Genomic DNA, 16,040 nt, shown 5'->3' with positions numbered 1-16,040 from the left:
TGCCCCAGATGTTAAGTTGGTAATAATTACAATTCTAGAGCTGTTATGGTAAGTTCCCTCTCAGGAAAAGATGATCCTGGTTTCCAGGTCCTGGTTTCCCTTGCAGCAGCTGGCTGACCCTTGACACACCAGGCTGCAAACTTAGTACATATACAGAGAAATGGGGGTGGAGTGTGTGTGGGGTAACTAGTCTGGAAATCTCTGCTGAGAAAGTATCTGGCTGCACCACTGTATTTACAAAGTGCATGAATCTCTCTTTGTGATGGCATTACACAGCATGAGACTGAAAGTTGGTCACCAAAAACCTGAGTACATCTTCTTGTATGTGCATGAAATAAATGTTGTAGTTTTCCCAAGTTAATGAAGACACAGTGTAGATCAGGGACAGTTGTATGCTCTCCCCTCTGGCATGTCAGTTCCTAGAACTGCTTCAGCTCTGCAGTTGTCACAGATGCAGCCATGGCAGGCCATACTAAAGTGGTCCAAAAAAAGGGGAAGCTATTGGCTTGGAGACACATTTTTTCCCATAAGCCTTCAACCTTTAATCCTAATAACTGTAAACAAACCCTGACCTGGAAAAATCTTTTCATTTTCTTTTTTTCCCCTTCAAGTGTGGGAAGAGAAGTCCCACTCCTTAACCTTTGCACAATCACATATTAATCTAATTTCCTACTCATCATGACCCAGTCATTTGGAAATTGCAACTACACTTAATTTGATTTTTCTTTCTATATTTTTATGTTATGCTTTTGTTGTTTCCCCTACTCTTGTTTTTGGTTCAGCACCGGTTCATTAAACTTCGGTCACAAATACGAGCTGGAGGGCACACAGCTTGTTGTCATTTGAGCTAATCAGGCATTTATAGATTAGAAGGGGTTATTGCAAATGCTTGGGAAAACTAGGGCTCCTTTCTGTTGTTCCTTTCCTTTCTTGGGAGACTTTGGCCATTCCCTGTTTTTCTCTGTGTTGGCCCACCAGGGTACATACTTTTCTGAGAGGTTAGCACAATAATACTCTTTTTTTCCTAACTGATTTCAAACACTGCGCCATCCTCTACTCCCCGCTGCTGCTCTTGTCCTTGCACAGTATTTTGGAAGTTAGCACAGGCATTTTAGCATGTTAGAATGTACCTTATGTTTTGCTGTACTTTCAGTCAGCAGGTACATTCTAACTATTGCATCTGATTGCTTCATTTAAAAAAAAATTATTGTGAGAAGAAAATAGTATTTTGTATTCCTGTATGAAATACCATAAATTAAGCTGTAGTGGCAGTAGTTCTGAGTGATCAGTTGCTGCCACTAGCTTTGACTTAAACCATTAAGAGCAAATGTTCAGATCTCAAGAGATATTGTATCTCTTGAAGCAGAAACGTTCCGGGAAAATCAAAAACTTATGCTGCTTTAAATTAAAAAATAATAATAAATAAATTGAATTATGGATTATGATGGGCAGTTGATACAACTATTTTTTTAGGGGCACCCACATCTCCAGAGATGGAGGGAAGGAAGTGACTTTTTTTTCTCAAATGTCTTCCAATTGCTAGAGGCTTCACAAAAAATTTTTGGTTGAAGCAACATTAGGAAGATTTTGATTAGCACAATACCTCAAACTCCCTGATACTGCATAGCAAAACATCTTTTCCCAGGCCTATGTTTAATTGCTGCAAATCCAGCAGTTCCCATGGCTTGTTACAAATTCTTTCCACTAAAATTGCTGAATCTTGGAATTCAAGCTATCAAAAATTACATCTGTGAAAGTAATTAATCTTACATCAAATCCTGAGTGATCTGAGATGGCTTCCTTAACCGTTTTCCATGTTTTCCCTTCTTTGTAACTTCTCTGTTTTACTTTTTTTAAACTGTTTTTGTTTTAGAACTACTTTGCTCTCCCATCTGCGAGCAACATTCTTTTTTTCTGAAGACTTTATCCCTTAGAATGGAAGGACGGTGTCATCTCAAACTCGGTGTTTTGTTACTTTGTTTTCAATAGAAGGCCACATACAAAACTTTGCATGAGTGAATATACTTCTGTAGGCCTTTCACAAGTCATACATACACTTATGAAATTCTTGTGACCAGCGTGGGCAGCCCAAGTGTGCTGACAACGTGCTGTAAGGGAGCAGACTGCCTCCACTAAGCTCCAGTGGCTAAATCAGAAGAAAAGCAAGTTTAGGTGGCAACAGAAATTGTAAACAGCTAAATGATATTAGAGAGGTTTTTTTAATCATACCAGACATCATTTTTAACGGAAACGGTAACTTTGCTGGGGGCTATTTTAACGACACAATAGATGGCGATTTGGATTATCTCTTCACGTTCACATTGCAGCACACAGATACATAAATACCCTGAAAATCCAGTAGCCTAGTGGCTCCCAAAGGAATTGACTGCATAATCAGATCACTGGACGGCTCAGCAGTCTCTAAACCCCAAAGTTCAATAGATGTCTTGCTCCCCCAGAGCATATGTACCAGGAAAAGGAAAAACTTAGGAAAAGTAGCCTGACTTCTTTCAGAGAAATGCAGTGGTATGGGAATATGCCTCTTCTTTCTGAGAAGTAAAACAAGATGTCCCCAAGAGGTATTGATTTTTTTTAATTTTTTTTTTTTCACTTAAAGTAAATAAGATCAACTTGAGCTTTCTAAAACTCTTATTGGAAATCTTTTTCCCAGAGGTGAAGAAAGTGTTTGAATGAGTTTCCAATTATCAAAAAAGCCCCTTACTAATATAAATTAGTTAATACCCACTGAAGTAGTGAAAAATACCCTCAAATGAGTATCAGGCCTCTGAATGTATTATATTTCCTTCCCTTGTCCAGCAAAAAGCAAGTGGTATTTTTAGATGTCTTGATGGCTGTAGGCTTGGCCCAGGAGTGTTCTGGAGGAAGATACAGAAGGCTTTTAGAGCAATAGGGGTATGTTAGAACCCTTTCACAAGGCATTTGCATATTCTGTACACGATTGAAACAATACAATGAAAATTCAAGATTGTTTTACTTACAGCTACATTTGAGGAGAGCTGTATATGCTGTAACATGTGCTTCCCTACACTCACATCTTCCTTGATTATCCCCAGTTATTACACATTATCCAAAGAAATTACTGCTCAGATATTTCCCAGCAAGGGTAATTTCTCTGTTAACAGACACTGATTCAGATGATTGTCCCTGTATCAAAGCTAGGACAGCTGATGCACACCTACTTAGAAGAATTATCTTTAACTCTATTATTGAACTAGCAAACAAATAATAACTTCAGAATATTTTTGAAAGAACAGACTATACAGGGAGCAAGACAAGGCACTTATTCCTCAGAGCCCGTGGTACTTACCTGGCACTATGCAAATGCATAGTTTCAAAGTGATCCATCTGCCCTTTGTGCAAACAGATACCACATTAAAATTGAGGAAGATTACATTTGTAATTCCTCCACATTTATCTTTTTCTTGAAACATTTATGGTTCATGAAACATTTATACCCGTTTATGCTAAGAAGCAAGTAGAAAATAAGTGATTGCACAGGGTCTTAGTTTTCTGAGACAGAAGTACATAGATGTGTTCAGTAAACTTGAAAATGAAGGAATAATTTACCAGCCCTCTTAGAGAGATGTGGTCATCTTAGCATTACCTCATATTCTTCTGCAGAAACGTACTCCATCTTCTCTAAGAGCTGAGCATAGTTGGATTTTGTCATAACGTAGCTAAGAATAAGTGCTTAATAAAGAAGGAATTAATGCTGGTGAAATTATGCAGAGACAACAGCCAGTCCCTAATTCACCAGGGAACGTACTCCATGTTCATTCCCTTTATGTTGACCTCTAGGGCCTTACCTTTGAGCAGGAAAGAAATACATCCTGTGCATATAGGGTACAATTAGGAGATCCAGGATGGCAGAGTCACGTGATTTACGGATTCCCAGCCTATGTCAGGAACACTGACTCGGTCCCCTGTGGTGGCAGAGCAGGGTTGGACCAGCCTTTTAGTCCTGCCCTTTTACCTTTTAATCCACCTGCCTGTGAACTGCTCATTTCCAGGATCCCTCAAGATGAAACCCTTTCCTGGGCTGAAGAGAAATTCTTTCTGGCTCCCAAAGACATGCGTTATGTTTTCCCTTGTATGAACTAACAGGTCATATCCTCTTTTGTTGTGTTGTGGGCATGGCAAACTCCACCTGCTGAAGTGAAGGCAGGCTAGGGCCAAGCCAAGGCAGCTCTGATGACTAGCAATGTTTTGAAACCCAGCTCTGAGAAAACCTTCAGAATGAAGCTGCTCATTGAGTGTAATGTACTTACATTCTGTGTAAGTGTAAGCTTAGAAAATGTCAAGTGACTTGGTATTTGCTGGTTTCCAGCTAAGCATGAGCAATGGGATACTCCAAGGTGGGTGTAAAAGGAAAAGAAATGTTATACAGGAAGTTTATAAATGGGTTTTACAAGATCAGTTATGTTAAAAGATGCTCAAGTTTCTTTTAAGGTTTTGATCCCCTTCTTTTTGCCCCTTCCCTAGTGCTATAAAGGAAAACTTTATCTTTTCAGCTTGTGAATCACCTTAGTGCAGACCCAGGTTGTTTTTCAGCTTCTCATTATCTTTTAATATTCACCTGATCAAGTGAGTCACTTAGTGCCTAATTGCTTTAATTTGCTGCTGATAAACTGAAGTGATGGTGACTGAGTTTGAAAAGCTCTCTGAGCAATTCTTATGGAAGACAGGGAATATCTCTATTAATAAACATTGCTTTCATAGACTATAGTTGTTCTAGTTGTCTTGGAACATCTTTGATTCAAAGAGCTTCTACACAGAATAACAAAAATGAGAAAACTTGCTTACACCCTGGAATGGTCTTTGTTCAAAGAGGCAAGTCTCTGGTAAGAGAGGATTGCACTCCTGCATGGTGCTTTCTCTGACAGCCCTGGCTGTTTCTTTTGAAAGCCCTTTGCCCTTGTTCATTGTGTGGCTGACCCTGCAGCATTCCTGTGTGCCTCTGGCCCTTTGAAGAGTATTTTGAGATAAAACCGTTCACTGCGATACATTGCGTGTTTTAGTCTTTGGAAGTGTAACTTCCCCAGCTAGAAAAGAAAATATTACCCCATCAAAATGTACTATTTTCTTACATAATTCAGATGACCTGCTCCATAAACAAGAATGTAGGGTCACATTTGCTTTAAACAGCTGTGTTGTCCCTTGTGACATTGCTGGCAATTATTTTGCCTTCACTGGTAACTGGATTGCTTTTTGTAATGCAATCATTTCAAAGGTGTTTCATTAATGTGGTTCAGTGCCTGGGGCAAAGGCTTGCTGGCACCTCTGCCCTCCCTTCTGCAGATCTGCTCTGCACAGTACAGGTTGTTCACACATGGGTTGTGCCTCTGTTTGGACATCAGGGCACACAGTGAAACTTTTCTGTGCACCTGCAGGTTTAACTTTGCCATGGACGCTCTTGATGCTACCAAAATGTGGATTATGATACAGGTCTTCCCTTGTACAGGATTCCCTTGGTCGGCCAAGCTGTTCTCCAAGTTCTTTTTTCCTGTCTTAACTTGTGACTGCAGTTTTTCAAGGGAATCCTGAGCAGATAAGACAAAAGAAAACATGGAGAAAGGCCTATTTAAAACAAAGGCATGCTTTCCATCATTAAAGGTTTTCCCTCTGAAATCTTAAAAAAGGCTGCCTATAATCATATGGTATTTTCTCCAAACTAATGACTTTCACCAAGAAACTTGGCTTATGCTGTCCTGTAGAGCAGCCAAAGGAGAGGTAATATTTAGCAGATTTGACATGAGAGATCAGTAGGAATGTAAATAGAGTAGCCCTCCAAAAGACACTACAGCCAGAGCAATCATCCTGCAGCTTTGATAAATTTGCTAACATCTGTTCTGGTGCCATTTCTGCTGTACAGACCTGCCATTAACCATGGAGATGAAAGGGCTTTAATTAAAGGAGCAGATTGACATGTTAAACTTTGATAACATCGTGCCATCTGGGTGGGTTATATTTGCAATTCTCTCCACAGCTTCTTAGATTTAGGGTATATTTCAGCACTGCCCCGCTTGTTTTTGGGAAGATGCACTGACCCCAGAGCTCTGGGGTTCCTAGGGCACGGTGTCAGGCTCCAAGTATGTGTAACAAGATCTATATTGCAGCATCTCACTTCTGAGCTGCATAATTTTTCTTTCACGGTTTAGGTTTTGCTATGAGGTCTGGTTTACTAACACACCACTACCTAGTGCTAGCCACAACTGCTACTGTAGATTTCAGGTAATACAAGGCACATAAAAATTACTTATTTACCATAACTAAACCTCAGTTTGGGCCACAGATTAAGAAGCATTTGAGACGTGCCTTAACCAAGGCCACAATGCTGATGCTGTGTAGGCCGCCTGCTCCCGTTCCTCAGGGTGGAAGAACTGTGTGGCTGGTGGAGGAGACTGCATTTTAACTGGCAGTGTAGTATGGGAGGCTGTGCCAGGAGCAGGGGACTATCCACTAGCACAACCACTACTGGTGAAGCTTTCACATAGACCAGAACTGTCAGGACATGGAGATCAATGGAAACCCCCACACTGTTCATCTGTTCATTCCCTGCTAGCAATGTATCACTGGGTTCATACAAAATAGTCAGCTTCAAGACAAGATTGCTCATAATTAAGATGGAAATTGATAAGTAAAATTTTGCAGCGCTTTAGATGCCTAATGTGCTGAGTGTATTCAACTTACAGTGTAGTTATTTGTCATCCCCTCAACTTGTAATAGATTAGAGCAGGGTGTTTAATATGATGAGATGCGGTTATAAATAAAAGGCTTTTTATAGGTTCAGAGAAAATCTTTATACAGTTTAATTGTGTAGACAGGTTCAATTCCCAGGAAGGCCAAGAGGGAAATCAATTGATAATTTTAATCCAGAATCAATTTCCTTTCGGCTTTTGAAACGTGCTGATCCAAGTTTTCACTCAGCAATTGGTTTCTGCTGAAGTAGCAGGTGCATTGTGTCTGGTGTGTTACTTCCACTGGGCTCCCCCTTATACAAAGCTGAAGTAGCTGGTGAACAGATGAAGCCTTTTGGAAGCTGATCAGAATGTTTCCAACCAGTACAGCTGTACAGCGAGGGGCAACCTACAGACACAGTATGATGCACAGGATATGTCATGTCCTGCAAAAATCCTTTAAATAATTTCAAGTGGAGTAAGAATACTTCAAAAGCATACAGATCAGCTCTACTGATCTTGACCTATTTGAGCTAATACTTACCTGTCTGCCAACATTTCTGTCTCTGAGTCAGGCCATCTTCTTTCTGCTGCAATATATGAGCTGCTGCTAAAAGGTACATTGCAAAGTGCTGCCTGCTTCCTGCTTTTTCAGCTGCAGGAACCTGAAGGAAAGGATTTGTCAGGACTTGAAGACATTTAAATGTCTGAAAAGGTCTGACCAACTGCATGGGAGGCTCTGGATAAAATCCAGTGGCCTGGGTAGATTTCAGACTCTTTCTCTCCCCTGATAATGACACTTGGAAAAATTGATAACTCTTACTTTAGTTTTTATGTAAGTTTTTTAGAGTACAAGGATTAGGAACAAGGCTGTCTTTGACCAGCTAGGCCCCTTTTATCCAAGTGGTAGCAAGTTTCCTGCAAATGCCCATGACTTGCACTGTTTTTCGTCTCTGTTTTTGTGTAATCACTGTAACCACAAAAATTTGTTGAGCTGTTTCAGTTTGTTTGAAGGAAGGATGTCAGTTAAGACAAGTGTGTTTGGAAATCCTGATGATGCCAGATTGTAGCTCATCTAGTACCTGGAAGGACACTGGGGTTTTTGTAAGTGCTGTTAGTCTGGCTGTAATGCCATGCCTGTGTACACATTTTATCTGGACAGGCTTTAAAAAGAAAGCAGTATGAGCATCAAATGAAGAAGTCGTGTGCTACCAGATGTAAGTATAAAGCTAAGAAAAGGGGAGAAGAACAGACAAAATAAGGGAAATTTATGCTTCTGATAGTGAATGCACATCTGCAGTTTGGAACATGCTGCATTTGTCATATTAATGACAAATCCCTGTATGCTTTTGAAGTATTCTTACTCCACTTGAAATTATTTAAAGGATTTTTGCAGGACATGACATATCCTGTGCATCATACTGTGTCTGTAGGTTGCCCCTCGCTGTACAGCTGTACTGGTTGGAAACATTCTGATTATTTATCCTTCAGTAAATAGTACTGGCTGCTTCCAAATGTTATTAAATAGTTCTGTTTCCTGGTGTGATAGTGTATAGTATATGGATACATATAGAATACCTGAGCCTGTGGGTGCTTGTACTTGTGGCTTGTCTGTGTGTATCTCACCTGGGGAGAAGGATCCTGCCTTACAGAGCTGGGGCTGATTTTGCTTAGTTTCTTGAAGTTCCCAGTGTGCTTGTAGTAGACACAGATGCACATAGGATATAGCAGGCTTCAAGGTATTTAACTTCTTGGTGCTCTGTAAGGATTACATGTTTGTAAAGGGAGAAGCAATTGTGCTTTATCTCCTTTGAGAAGTGTGCAGTTGAGGGAAGTACAGGAAAAGGTTATCTAAACAGTGTAAGACCATGCTGAGCTTGGAACTGTATTGGATTGGTTCAGGGGTGGTGATGGCAGTATAAAAAGTCACATTCTTGTTTTCCAAAGGAGGAAGAGAAGCTGCACCTTGTGTTCCTGTCCACAGGCGTCAGGGTTGCAGTGAACCTGCCGCACAGGTCAGGGAAGCACAGCATGAGGGAAGGCTCTAATGAGCCCTGTCAAAGTAAAAAGCCCATAAATATCACTGGAGCTGTGAATCTATCCCCAAGCCTCTGTTGGGGTGTAAAATAGATCCTTCATGAAGTGCTGGCAGCAAGCCTAGATGTTTTCTGACAGGGCTCTGCTCTCAGCACTGTTTGATCCTGCCCTTTGGAAGATACTCATAACTTCTTTCTTCTCTAGCCTGGACTGATGAAGAAATAAGGAGTTTTTTAGTAGCTGCTAAAAGCTATGCAGTGTGACAGCTCAGCTCCAACAGCCAGCAAAAATGGGCCGTTTTCAGGTAGGAGGCTCTTTGGAGTGGTAAATTCCAGGATTCCTCAGAGATGCCCACTCCATACTGCACCTGAGCAAGCCAAATTGGAAATAAAATCAGGGCTGTCCCCCAACAGTACAGGAGGTGTCTGCTGAGGACACCTCTACCCTGGGCAATTATTATTTGTTATTTTTAGTTTAGTTAGGGATGGATTGTGTAGTGGCAACAGCTAGGGAACAAATAATACTACATTTCTGCTCCTGGAGCTGCCTCTCTCAGGTGTTTTTTAGATATTTCACTGTTGCCTCATTTAATACTCAGATCTGGGGTCCCCTCAGGAAGGACAGTGACCTGTTGGAGCAAATCCAGAGGAGGACCCCAAGTTGATTAGAGGGATGGAGCATCTCTCCTATGAGGAAAGGCTGAGTGAATTGGGTTTGCTCAGCCTGAAAAAGAGAAGGCTTCAGGGTGACCTGATTGTGGCCTTCCTGTACCTGAAGGGAGCCTACAAGAAAGATGGAGAGAGACTATCCACAAGAGCATGTAGTGACAGGACAAAGGGGAGTGGATTAAAACTGAAAGAGGGTAGGTTTAGATTAGATAACAAGAGATATACTGGAGTACTCATCTTGTTTCGTGAGCGCTTCTGGACTCAAAGTTTACATGATTGTGTAATAAAGTTTTGAATCCACATCTGAGCTTTCCGAATTCCCCATTTAATTAATAGATTTTTATTTATTCCTCTTTTTTTGTAAACCAAGGAAATAACAGCTGGTGTTTGCTTATGTCAAGTAGAGAGATGCATCACACAAACACCATACTTTCCCAGCATCAAAACTGAAAGGGAGATAATGTCTGAAGGGCAATTTGTGTATACATCTGTGTTTATGAACCTGTTCATTTCAAATGCAACAAACAGATGTAAGAGGAAGACAGAAAAGATGTTGTCCTTACAGAGTACAGCCTCACCATATTTTTTTTCCTCATGTTTTCTTCCAGACCTGCTATAACATTTCTCATATCTCCCATTCTCTTTAGGAGTAAGCGCTTTGGAAAGTAACATATTTTGACAATTTCTTCTTGTAACCTAGCTCTTGGAGAGAGTTTCTGTAAGCTGCAAGGCAGAACAGTAGCCAAAAAATGAAGTTGGACAAGTTATATAGTGTGCAGCTGAGAGCCCCTTCCATGGCACAGCTGACAGAAGCTTCTGTGAGAAGATCTCGGCATGTCATATTCAGTTATTTGGGCATCCCTGAGGGCTGTATGAATATAACCAGTTCAAACCCCAAATGCACAAACATGCAGAGAAGGACTAATTTCTTACATATCAACTGAACTGGATTTGGACTGCAGTGAAGTTGGAAGGAAATGGAGGAAAGCACTCTGGAAGATTTATTCCTACTAAAATATGCAAAACCAGATGCTGCATCTGTATCCCATAGGAAATAATTTCTGTGCCTCATTCTCATTTCTGTGGTTGTAATGTCCTCTTTGCAGATATGGTTGTGCATGTGATTGACTTTTCACCTGTCCATGAAATGTGTATAGCAATTTTATCCAGCAGAGTAACTGAAAGAACAGTTCAGCTTCTCATCGGAATGTCTAATAATGCTCATCATTGTAATGCTGCTTCTAGTAATTTTGAGGAACAAGCTGACAGCTTTACTTTCAATAGAGATTATCTTATTGACAATAAGAGACTTGTTGATGATGTAGAGGGCAGATCCAAATCTGGGCATCCCCATGTTTTCTAGGAGCTTTTAACAAAGAACCCAAAGTGTCCTCGTCACACTAAATTCCCTAAGCAGTTGGGGATTAATGGAGACTTCAAAGATTCCCCTCACAGTGTTCTGTGAGTACCTACACTGCATAGCTGTCTTCCTTCATACCTCATTCTTTAATATATGTGTGATTGTATTACTAAACATATGTCATAAAACACAGGGGATACGCTTGACAGTTAAATTTAGGTTAGCATATGATCCTTAATTCACATTTCTGGGTGTTGCTCCCATTTTATATGGGTGTAGCCCAGCTGGCACCTCTGAAAACATTCCTGCCTTAAACTACTAAAACTGAAGGGAAGAAGAGGCTCAAATTCCATTTAAGCATGCATTATGAAAAAAAAAAATTGTGTTCTGAAGTCATATGAAGGATTAAAAATGATCCCAGTGAGCTCAGTTACAGTCTCTCCAGTAATGAGGGATCTTTTCATTGGGATGTGAAGCAAATGCTTTAAGTGGCAGACCCCGGATCTTAAGAGGCAGAGCAGAAATTACTAAGCAGTTGGTTTCATCAGTTCAGAAATATAATTTATTGCTGGTGATGGTACTAGGGAAAAAAGCAAAATGTCTGGCAAAGCAGTTTCCCTCATCTCTGCCAGCTGGCTGGAAAGGAAAACTTGTTGAACACTCTGGATGAGGGAGCTGCGGTCAGGATCATGACATCTGCAGGCAGCAAAGTTGCTAAGTTTCCCATCTTGCTGTTCCTCCCCTTGTTCCCTGCCCACCTACACACACAGCTGCTCCCTGCCCGGGCAGTCCTGGTATCAACTGATGTCCAAAAACTTCAGGAACGCGGCCCCACAGTGCTGTGGCCAGTGCTGAGGCAGTCACTGAAACACGTGCTGTTTACAAAACATCCCTCTGAATATTCTTTGGTGCAACAGAGAGCAGAAGTGGGAGAAAACAAAGGGAACAGAGAGAGATTTCTTGCCTTTTCTATGAACTACAGGAAAGGTAGGAGGCTATTTATAGCCTACTTTTTACTGAGGGAATTCAGAAGTTGAGCACCTTATCTTCGATGTAGTGCACCTTGTGAGGCTATTGACTTGTTTAGGTGAAAAGTGTAGCTCACCTTTCACACACAGAAATGCTGTTTATGATCTTGAATTGCTGTGCTTCATCAGAAGCCATAACTCCAGTGCTTTAGAAACTATTTTTAAAAAGGCCTGCCCTCCAAAAAGGCTAAGGTAGCCTAAGTGTAACTCACTCTTTTGCCTTTACACAGTGTGAAGACTCAAGGTTGTGGCTTGGACACTGATTAGGTTTTAAGCATTAGTTTTGCATTTGTTGGATTTTTTTTTTTCTTTTGAGTTACCCAACCAGTCCTTCAGAATATGGAATTATGTTCTGTACCATGCTTTACATTTCTCACGAGTGATTAACTTAGGTACAGTAACAGAGAGGATTCAGGCTAACCCTGATTTGTAAGGAGGAATCCTAAAGCACAAAGCTCTAGAGGTTTTGTTTCAGTTAAAAAATGACCACTGTTTTCCCAGGCATTCTTGGGCCCAGGAGCTGGCAGTTATTCTTGCTCATATGCTCTTGACCAAAACAGTCTTATGGGCTGGCTCCCAACCAAATTTATCTTGTAGTGTCTCCCACTACTGTATGGGACCACCATACTCTGAGGGATTTGGGTGGATGTTCAGAAGGAATTTTCTCAGGAGGACAAAGAGGTTTAACCTCAGCAGTTCAAATGACAAATGATGCATACTTGCTGTGATGTGGTTCAGCTGTCTGCAGGGCGTGGCAGTAGCAATTCATTGTGAGTTCAGTAGTGAACTCTAAATCTTGGCAACTGTGGTCCAGTATTTCCACTCCTCTTTCCCTGCATACTGTCAGCCAACATCTGACTCTTTTGAGAGTGTCTGACTGTTGAATACTGACATCATTGACTTGCTGCTAAACAGGAGAGGTGAATTAGTCCCCAAAACCACTGAAAAGTTCTCAACACCTCTTCACCTCCATTTTACCAGCACTGCTGGGCCCCAGGCTTTGGGAATAACAATCCAGGTTGGCACAAACACAGACCAGACCCACCAGTGTCAGTGGAGGGAAGAGTTGGTATGTGAAGTGTTACAGGAGCTTCACCCCTACCCATTGATGGGCCCTGACAATATCTGTCCAAGGGTGTCAAGAGAGCTGGATGACGTTGTTGTGAGGCTGCTGTCTTTGGGAAATCGTGTAGATTGGGGAACATCTGAGAAAGCTAGAAAAAGGCTAATGTCAACCCCACCTACAAGAAGGGCTTAGAGGAGAACCCAGGAAATTTCAGCTCCATCAGTAATTCCCAGTAATTTCCCAGTTCCTGGGAAAGTTAAAGAATGAACCCTCCTGGGGGCTGTCACAAGAAAAATGAATCATGTGATTGGGAAAAGCCAGCATGGATTCAACAAGGGCAAATCGTGCTTGGCAAACCTGATCACCTTCTATGGCAAAGGAACCTGTTTGGTCCAAGTGGGGTGAGAGGTGCACAGTGTCTACCTGGATTTCTTCAGGGCTTTGGATAGTGTTTCCCACAGCTTCCTTCTGGACCAATGTAGGTGTTACGGTCTAGACAAGTGATTGATGTGGTGGGTGGGAGCTGTCTGGCGGGCAGGACCCAGAGGGTGCTGGTAAATAGTTTCTTTTCTGACCTGTCACAAGTGGGCTCCCCTGGGGATTGATATTGGGCCCAGCACTGTTTAATATCTTCACCAGTGATGTGGATGATGGGACCCTGATGAAGTTTGCCAGTGATATCAAACTTAGTGAAGAAGTGGACACTTCAGAAGTGAGAGCCACCCTGCAGGAAGACCTGGATAGTCTGGAAGAGTGGGCTAACAAGAACCTTATGAAGTTCAACAAGGACAAGTGTAAGGTCTTGCACTTTGGAAAACTTAATCTGGAATTGCAGCACAGGCTGCGATGTGTCTAGCTGGGAGCAGATCTGTGGAAAGGGACCGGGGGGTCCTTGTAGACAGTAAGCTCAATATGAGCAAACGCTGCACTGCTGTGGCAAAGGGAGCCAGCAGGATGGTGGGATGCACCAACAAGGGCATCACCAGCAGGGAAAAGGAATCATTATCCCTTTCTACTCCGTGCTTGTCAGGCCACACTTGGAATACTGTGTTCAGTTTTGGTCTCTGCTGTACAAAAAAGATGTGGACAGGCTGGAAGGGGTCCAGGGAAGGGCCAGAAAAATGATCAAAGGTCTGGGAAGACTGCCATATGAGGAAAGGCTGAGAGAACCTTGTTCAGCCTTGAGAAAAGGAGGCTTAGGCCGAGGCCTTATATCACCATTTTCCAGTCTTTAAAGGCTGGCTACAAAGACGCAGACTCCCTTGTTATAAGGAGTTGCATGGAAAAGGTAATGGTCACAAGTTACTCGTGGGAAGATTCCAATTTCTATCATCACTCTATGAACCCAGTAGAGGAGAAGCAGCTGCAGAAAGCAGGCTGCTCAGACCTGGGGGACATGTGATGTCTGTAGCTCTCTCATTGTCCTTCTGACTGTGTAGAATTGTGAACTATTGAGAAAAACAGTGCTGAATGTGACACTTGCTTGACATAACTGCAAGAGTCTGTGACCCAGGGCTGCCTTCATAGTAACAGCGGTGTTCTGTTGATTGCAGTACGGGAAGGAGCTGCTGTGTAGTGTTGGAATATGATGTATTAGGAGGGGAATATTGCACTCCTATGGTGACTTCACTGGGTGCAGCTGGTTCTCAAAATGTGTTTTGAAGTAGTTTCTCGTTAGGATCAACTCATGGGAAGTAACAGATGGTGAAGTGAGACTAAATTAGTGAGAACTTTGTGCTCCGTTAATGCTCTTTATAAATAATAGCTGGGGAGCGGAGCAGGAATGAAGATGCTGTTATGTTTGTGGCTACCTCTGCTGCTATGTAGATGTTATAGGATGCCTTGCAGCATGTTTTGTCAGCAATAGAAAGGAGCAGAAGGAATTTGCCAGCCCTTTCACAAGGGCAAAAATATTGCAGTTCTCCTGTAAAACAAATAAAATCGAAGCAAGGCTCAAAGATGTATGAGGGGAAGCAAAAATGTGGGAGACAATTTTACATTAATAGCCAGTCTTGTCGCTTTCAGCTTCTTACCACAAAAATCAGCAGAAGAAAAACCAATGTCTCTCCTCTGATATTCTCAGTAACTTTCCAGCTTTACTTTCATCCTAAAATTTTCCTTTAAAGTATATATATCTATAGATTTCTTTTTCTCTCTGTGTGTTTATGGATGTCACTAAGTATAGTCATGTAGTGACTTAGTGTAACACAGACTAAAGTTATAGATGGCATCTGCTCATTGGTGTGTATTATGTGATAGAATCTGGATTTTTAGATGCTTTTCCTGAGTAATGTCTACTGGTGGTAGTAAGGCTTAACTCTCAGACATCCTTGCTGTCAGACATCCTTCACAGCTGAAGCAACTACCAGGAGAATCATTGTCACTTGTAGAAGGCCACAAGTGGCTGCTGCCAGCCATCATCTGCATCTTCACATTTTTTTGTGCACCCCAGTGTGAATGTGTCTGAGTCTGATGTCCACTGACTGGAAGTCTCACATCTAAATCTGCATCTGGCATCCCGGCTTGGATATTGGCAGCAGTGCTGGCATCTTTGTCTTGAATGACATATTTTGCAACTTTGGTCTTCAGTGATTGTTTTCAGGCCACAGTAATGAAAAGCTTTGCAAAAAATAATTTCTCCTGAGGGTTTCTTTTTCTGGACTTGTCAATCTGTGCCATGAACTTTCATACATAGGTCCATTTTGTACACTTTTCTGCAGACCTTATTAACCGCCCTGCAGGACAGACGGTTCTGTTAATCATCCTTTTGAGGTGTTAGGATGAAATCCTACTCTGTTTCCCACGTCAGCACTAACTCCACAGTGGAAGCAGGTGTTCATATTATTAAAAACAAACAACACAAAGCCAAAAAACCCAACAGTGTGAAACTTTGATTTGCAGCGGGACATACGGATTTCTGAACAGCTCAGAGACTAAGGAGATATACTTCCTCCAGGGATCTTTTATCATAAAAGCAGCTTAAGTGACTCACTCTTTCCCTGAGGATACTCTTAAAACAACTCCACTCAGTTTGTCTTTTAGTGGTCAGAAAGAGGATTTATTTTGTGCTGTCTTTCAAAAAAAAAAAAAAAGAAAAGAAAAAACATCTTTTGAAGAAAGTCAATGGCCTTATTTCCAGGAGGGTCTAGGCTGTGTTAAAGGTCTGTACCGCTCAGTAACTCA

This window comes from Lepidothrix coronata, unplaced genomic scaffold (genome assembly GCF_001604755.1).
Source record: "Lepidothrix coronata isolate B3197 unplaced genomic scaffold, Lepidothrix_coronata-1.0 Scaffold79, whole genome shotgun sequence".
Lineage (NCBI taxonomy): Eukaryota > Metazoa > Chordata > Aves > Passeriformes > Pipridae > Lepidothrix > Lepidothrix coronata.
The sequence above is the reverse complement of the archived record's forward strand: the minus strand, read 5'-3'. Positions refer to the sequence as shown.